Source organism: Magnolia sinica, chromosome 17 (assembly GCF_029962835.1).
Source record: "Magnolia sinica isolate HGM2019 chromosome 17, MsV1, whole genome shotgun sequence".
Classification (NCBI taxonomy): Eukaryota; Viridiplantae; Streptophyta; class Magnoliopsida; order Magnoliales; family Magnoliaceae; genus Magnolia; species Magnolia sinica.
This window is the reverse complement of record NC_080589.1, coordinates 9,151,535-9,158,969: the sequence shown is the minus strand read 5'-3', so window position 1 is coordinate 9,158,969 and position 7,435 is coordinate 9,151,535. Positions and strand designations below refer to the sequence as shown.

The 7,435-nt window shown below is 44.0% G+C and overlaps 1 long non-coding RNA gene across 1 annotated transcript; it reads left to right on the top strand.

Moving 5' to 3' along the window:
- The first annotated feature begins 1,042 nt into the window (after positions 1–1,042).
- LOC131230662 (uncharacterized) lies at positions 1,043–2,014 on the top strand. Its single transcript, XR_009164057.1, has 2 exons — positions 1,043–1,848; positions 1,887–2,014. It is a non-coding gene; the product is annotated as an uncharacterized LOC131230662 (long non-coding RNA).
- The last annotated feature ends 5,421 nt before the right edge of the window (positions 2,015–7,435 follow it).

The window sequence follows — 7,435 nt, the reverse complement described above, 5'->3', positions numbered from 1 at the left end:
AAGAAATAGGTGTGCATCTCCGCGGGATTTTGCATGTAGCAGCAAAATACCCCCAATCCCACAAGAAATTCAGCAAGGAAATTCCAAATCCAGCACGAAATCCATCCGAATCCACCCTCCAAACCCATCCTTCTTCACTCCTGCGCCACCCAAACATACCTTAATACGGACGTTGATAGATTCAAGAAACCTATCCACCCTAATACCACCTACTCCAGTGCATGATGCCTGTCCAAACACGCCCTGGTGTTTTCACTTCATCCCAGTGATATTGGACCTTATAAACGGTTTGAATGGCATATAAGCCTCAAGGTAGGAAGGTTTCAACAGTAGGAATTTATTTTTCCATTTTTCCCTCTCGTGTGACCCACTTGAGTTATGGATCCACATAACTTTTGGTATCATGTTCTAAAATAAGCTCGGAATCCGGATTGACGGGGTCGATTTCACCGAAACATCACGGTGGGCCCCACCCGTATCTTTCGCGAAATCCGCGTCCCAGCCTCACGGTATAGCTCAGACCACTAGCCAATCCGTTTGCCTCACTTAATGCTATGGATGGTAGCCACATTTACTTCCACGTGTACGGTGGACCAAAACATTTATAGTATTGTTTTGTATTACTCGGGGGAGTGGATTAGCTGTTACCCGGGTGTTATCCTTACCGTGTGAGGCCCACCACGATGAATTTATTTCATATCCAAGCCGTCCATCCGTTTTTTCAAGCTCATATAGGTACGTTACCCCAAAATTTAACAGATTCAAATCTCTACTAGACACCACTGAAAAAATTGGTTAATGACCATTAAAAGCTTTTTGTAGGCTCTAAAAGTTTTGGATAAATCTAATATTTACATTTTTCCTTAATCCAACTTTGTTTCACCTTATCAACGGCTTGGATGGAAAATAAAAATTACGGATGTGTTTACCGTGGGACCTGCGAAGTTTTTAATGGTGAGCGTTCAATCAACACCATTTCTTGTGGTGTGGTCTTGTTATATTTAATTTTTGAGTCGTTATCTAAAATCGGCTGAAAAAACAGATGAACGGATTGGATATAAAACATATGATCAAGGTATTCTCTACGTTAAGAGTATCACTCACTAAGCTGCACCTGGTAACACGTAATCCGCGCCCCTTACTCCGACCACGTACCATAACAGAGGAGTTGCAGCTGAAAGACACGTGGCAATTCTGGCCGTGTTAAACGGCAGAAAGTAAACCGATATTATCGGTGGGACCACGCGTCCACCGTTTTCGCCGAGGAAGAGAGAACGCCGAAACTAATCAGCTTTTTTTCGTCTTATCTCTTGCTTGGCTGCCTCTGTCATATGCATGGTGACAAATACCTTGCCTTTGCTGCCTATCTACTTATAAAATTCTATAGATACCCTCACTCCATCTCGTAATCTCATCGATCAAAAACGGTTACGAAGGAGAAATATGGGAGCTCTGGATTACGTTTCCGATCTATTCTCATTCCCACGCAGCAACAGCAGCATCAAGAAGCTCAAGAAGCGCAAGCAGTTGCAGGTGTGTATGCTAATTTGATATTTTACACCCACCTCATTTCATTTCCACCCCCTACTTTCCACCTTTGGTAATTGAACTAGTGCAAATGGAGACGTGGGTTTTTGGAATTGAGTTGTGGGTGGTAGCGTATATAAGTTAGTATATGCTATCAGCGTTTATATATTAGATTGGGTACAGTACATTGTAGACGAACCGCGCCAGCATTTCTGTCCTACAGTCAGATGGATAGAACTTGCATGAGATCCAACCCGTCCAACTTGTACACTGATTTATGTTTAGTTGGGAACCCAAAAATCATGATAATCCAATACTCAGGTGGGCCACAACATGAAAAACAAAAAAAAAAAAAAAAGGTGGGCCACAACATGGGAAACCGTTGTGATGCTATGCCTACTGTTATTTTTGTGTAGGGTCCACCTTGGTGTTTATATGACATCCAATCCATTCATCTGTTGTAACTCATTGGGATGAAAGAATTACTTGAGTAAGTTCAATCAAATCAAACTTGATGTCACGCCCTAAACTCGGAGCTCAGACTCACAGGAATCTCGATCACCGAATTTAGTGCCGACAGCCTCTATAGTACCCCATTTTCGGCCCCCAGTACTCATACGCCAGATTCCGATCCTGGGATCCTATGAGGAGGATTTTCCAACGTACATTTATCTCGCAAGGAGCATAATCACAAGTTTACCCAAATCGCGAAGGCAATATCATCATCATATATCCACTAATATAATCATTTAAATACAATGCTGAAAGGGAAATATATATATATATATATATATATCAAAAATCAAAACGCAAGAGGTCCACTGCATGCTCTAGGCCCAATGCTGCTGCAACCTAATGCCACATGCACGCATCTATTGTGCATAACCTTATAGAAAGCTTAGTGGGTGATGAAAGTGTTTGCACAAAGTAAGTATCAAGTAAACAATATCAGAGTAATCAGAATAAGTGGAAATACTGACAAGATCATGAATCATACAATATCAGAATAATGCGAAAACATGCTAATAGGCCCATAAATACCATCCGCCTTATCCAGGCTATGCGATGCAAAAATATAATAAACCAATATCATATATTGAGAAAGCATTATAGATCAGTTATACAATGCAAAGATAGTAAGCCAAATACTATGTGCTGAGGATGCAATGCAATATGCGATGCGAATGAAATGACTAAGCTAGAGTTGAAGTCGAGATGGTAGTACGTAGTATCGCAAGCTATGGGGTCCATCACAAGATAATTTTATCCAAACCAATCCCATACCTAAATTTGGATAGTCAGACATAATATGGTAAACTCCTGATCTCAAGTTGGTCACGCGCCTGACTGAAATCTTGGCCATGTGAAGGTATACGTAACGAATAGTTGCGCACCACCAGCCCGAGTGGATAGTGAATGAATGAATGAATATGCAACTCCTACTCAATAAGTCCACATATCAGTACGGTTCCTCTCTGAAAAATCACCGAGGTATATTATACTCCAAACCAGATTGTCGCCCCATCACACGCAACAAGGTGAGCGGAAGAGACCTTGTTATCCGCCTGTCAATATCAGGCCCGGCTCGTTGATAGCGGACCCATTCCTCGAGCTAGTCAGACTCAGCCTAGCATTGCCCCCTCCTCTCGGGCAGGTAAGGCTGCACCCCCTTCCAACCGACCACGACACAGTGGGAGATGCGGCCAACGGTACACGGCCCTCATGCACTCATGCATCCACTCGGTCTAGACGTTTGAGCAACCTCTGGAACCAAGAGGGTTTAGGGACTTTCACCTAGGGATATTTATAGCACCCCATGTAGAACAGATTTCTGGTGTCCCATCTGGTCATCTACGATATGCCTGTGGAGGTTACAACCCTGATGTCGCTAGGGCGTACAGTAATCGCAATACACAATGCAAGATGCATGAGTCATACAATCCAGTCATACATCAATCCTACGCAAACTGTGCGCTCATATCAGACAATCTCCGCCTATTAGGGAGTCTCATAACAACCGACACTATGGCATATACAATGGTCAATCATATCTCATAACAAACATGCAGATGATGCGTATAGGCATGTATCATGATGCTATGCTGTCATATACTCATAATCGATATCAATAACCATAGGGACTGAAACCTGTACGTTTCCTGAAACTAGGTAGAAATAGAACTAGCCTAAGATGCGATCTAAATCAAATATAAATTGATGAATAATGGTGAGAGATTAATGTAAAACTTTAAGGAATTCAACGGAAGGAAACTAGGGATTCGGAGGATCCACTTGTAGAGATCGGGGAGATCTTATGCCGCATCAAGGATTATGGAATTCAAACCGAACTTACTTGATCTGGTTCTCAAGAGATGAAAGGTATATGAATTAGAATAGATTCTATCATCTAACCATGCCAGGAGACAAAGCAAACAACAGGATTAAACTAATTACCAACCGATCAACAATGTATGAAGATCGGAAAGGTACCATCATCCAACCATGCCCAGGAGACGATGGTGAACAACAGGGCCTCCTGACATCATAAACATCAAAAGGAAAAAAGAAATATTCAAAGCCATTGCAAACCCATTGTAATTTCAGTCACAACAGACCATTAAAGACTAGGAAAATATTCCTTTGATAATCAACTTAAAATCAAATTCAGTTCAGAAATTTAAATTAAAGGCACAAAGTAGGATCTCCCATCTCGCTACAGGCTTCACCTCTTAGCCCTAGCTAAGAGGTTTAGCCACACATGAATGGGCTAAGTCTTAAAAAATGAAAGAAATATAAAGAAAAAGAAGAGAAAAACCAGGCTACTTCACTTCTCTCTCTCCATTCCTCAGCTTTTTCTTCTTTTCTTCTTCTTTTCTTCCGTTCCTTCAAAGCCAACCCAGACGTCCAGCCCAAGCCACCCCTGTCTTCCCGTTCCAACCACCACCCGTTGACAGCAGCCAAAACCGAGCCCTCCTGCTCCAGCGCTCTCCCTTCACTGTTTTCCTCTTTCCTTTGCAAACGTTTCTCGGATTTCCCCCACGGCAGCTCTGCTTCAGCCACGTCCAGCAGAAAAACCACACCCTCTCCAACCAGCCACGGCCTCCTTTAATGCTCCTCACGGAACTGCTTTTTAGTCCTGCTAGAATTAGGCTGCGGAAGCTGGAGACTCCAAGCACGCCCTCTGCTGCGAGATACCTCACGCAATCAAGAGTTCGACGTCTCCACTCTTCTTCTTCTTTGCTTTCTTTCCAAAAGGACAGCGTCCTCTGGGGGTGTTTTGATAGAACGATGAACGGCTCAGATCAGCCATCCGATCGCCCCCACGAGCGCACAACTCGCCATGAAAACCGGACGGCGTCGAACGCAAAACAGAGTGTGTTACGCACTTGCGCTGGCTGATGGTGGGGCCCACATAGCTTTCGTTTTGTGAAATCCACGCCGTCCACTGGTTTCCCCTCGAAATTTCAGTCAGGAAGGTGCATTTTTGGAGTGAAATCGATGGGGTACACAAGATCTTCTACTCCGCCATCCATCCTGCGATTAATGGCTGTGATCATGAAGACACTTGTATAGTGGCCAAAAAGACATCTAGGCGTTGGTCTTGGCCATCTTATAAGGCATGTGAACGGGTCGGATCATCGAGATTAAGAGCGAGTGGGGCCCACAGAGATCGTTCATCGAATCAGCGTCGGACGCTGTTTCTTTTAACAAACGGACTTCGGGTCAGTCCGTGGTTGGACCGGACTCTCCGTCCGGTGCACTTCTCGTGTACATGTAGTGTGTACTTTCTCTCACAAAAATGGGTCCCACCTTGATACATGTAATAAATCCGCTCCGTCCATTTGGTTCTTCTCATAATTTAAGGCGTTGAGACCAAATTTTAGGCATATCCAGATCTCAGGTGGGCCCAAAATCAATGGTTTATGGGCTGCTCTGAGCGTTGGGCCACTTCCATAGGTACTGAATAGATGAAATTTGACGTGTACGGTTAATTTATGGTTCTCAAGCCACGTATGGAGTTTCGAACCGAACAGATGATGGAAACCCAGTGATCTTGCATTCTGCCTGACTTTCAGGCCGCTTGAGCTTCAGTTTCTCGATTTTCGCGGACCCCAATAGAAATTTTTTCTCTTTCTTTCTCTTTTGAGACTTTTTCTGTAACATCCTTGATTTTCACTGTTTTGGATTTCTAAAAATCCATCAATTTTTATTTTTATTTTTATTTTATTTAATTAACCTAAATATTACTTAATGACCATTAGCACTCAATGTCAGTTTATACAGGGTGTACCAGTGAAGAACCGCACAAGTCCGGTTAATCATGTAACGTCCTGTCCAACCAGAACAGTGTACTGAGGCGTCCTCGTAGGATTTGCCGCAGGGCCGTTCGTTTAAACTACTCATGGTTTGGTGCCATAACTAAATTAAGTTAGGATTAGCCCATTAGAGTAGACCAGTCGGGTTGTGATTGGGCCAAGTGCGGGCCGTCAAGCCAAATGACCATTTACACTTGGCAGCAGCCCGTGCGGGCTATACCGCGACATGGGAAGGTCAGAAAATTATAAAAATTGAGGGGAGCATAGATCTCACTGGGCTTGGGGACCATCGCGGACCACGGACCCTGTGGACACCTATACTGGCTTGCCAGATGCGGCCCACCAATGCCAAAATTGGAATCGCACGTGTAAATAAAACTAAAATGTAAGACATTTCAACCATCGATTTCTTCATAATTTATGATGAGGGTCTAATGTATTTTTCTACACGCGCCCACAAAATCTGGGTCCCGATCGTGGCACGGTGACCGTTGATCGCGAATCAGACCTATGCGACCAAACCCCATATCTGATCATTCCTAAATTTTTCATGGCCCTTCATCGGGCCATGGAGCATCTATCCTATAAGTTTCATGGCCAGAGGACCACCAGAACTGCCTTAGTTATCCAAACAAGCTCTATACCGCTCGTTGGTGGACCACTAGTTCCAAAACTATAGAATAATGTCCGTCTCATTGGGCTTGACGTCCATCGCAGGAATCGGACCTGGGTATGGTTTAGAACCGGTCAACTTGAGCTGAAGGATGAGTGCATGAGAAGTGCAAATACCCTAAAGGAAGGAGTTGGAACTTAAGTGAATTGAGTCGTCCACTCTTATGCAAAGTTGAGGATTTCGGACCGTCGGTTTGCGACCAAACTTTACCCATGGATTAAGGATATTTCCCTGCTCATATCCGTATAGCCGCGGCCCTGATCGACTATCGGTGACCGTTGAACAGACTTCTTATCATATCTGTCGATCGGCGCATCCAAATGGCGGGCCGATCATATCCATACGTAGATCATCATTAGGGCTAGCTATCCTACGGTGTATATTGACTTGTACACCCCATAGTGGGCCCTAGAGCTTAGAAAGACCCTCTCATAGGTCTAGTATAGTAAAAACCCAACACTTGGGGCCATTGTCACCAAATCTGGCATTATAAAAGGCCTTATTTGGGGCACCCACTCCCTCATACGAATTTGCCCTAAGGAACAAAGGGAGAGAGGAGAGAAAAAGGAGAAGGAAGAGAGGAAGAAGAGAGTGAAGGTGAGAGTGAAGGTGGACCGTAGGCAAGGTGGGATCCAAGGGAGGTCAATCTTGCACCACCCTACCTCTTCTTCAAGGAAGACCCCTCCACTACAACCACAAGAATCGTCCGTTGATCATGTAGGTAAAACCCCTCACCCCTTTTTCTTGAAATCCATGTATTGAGAAGAGATTGACATGGATTTTAACATACAAATGCTTGCTTTAGGGATTCCGGCCGTTCAATCCCAAAAGCCCTCATTCCTGGGTCGTTTTCCAAGATCTCAACGATCCATAGGTGCGGACTATTATCCTTAGGTGGCCTAGCACCAATTATAGTTGG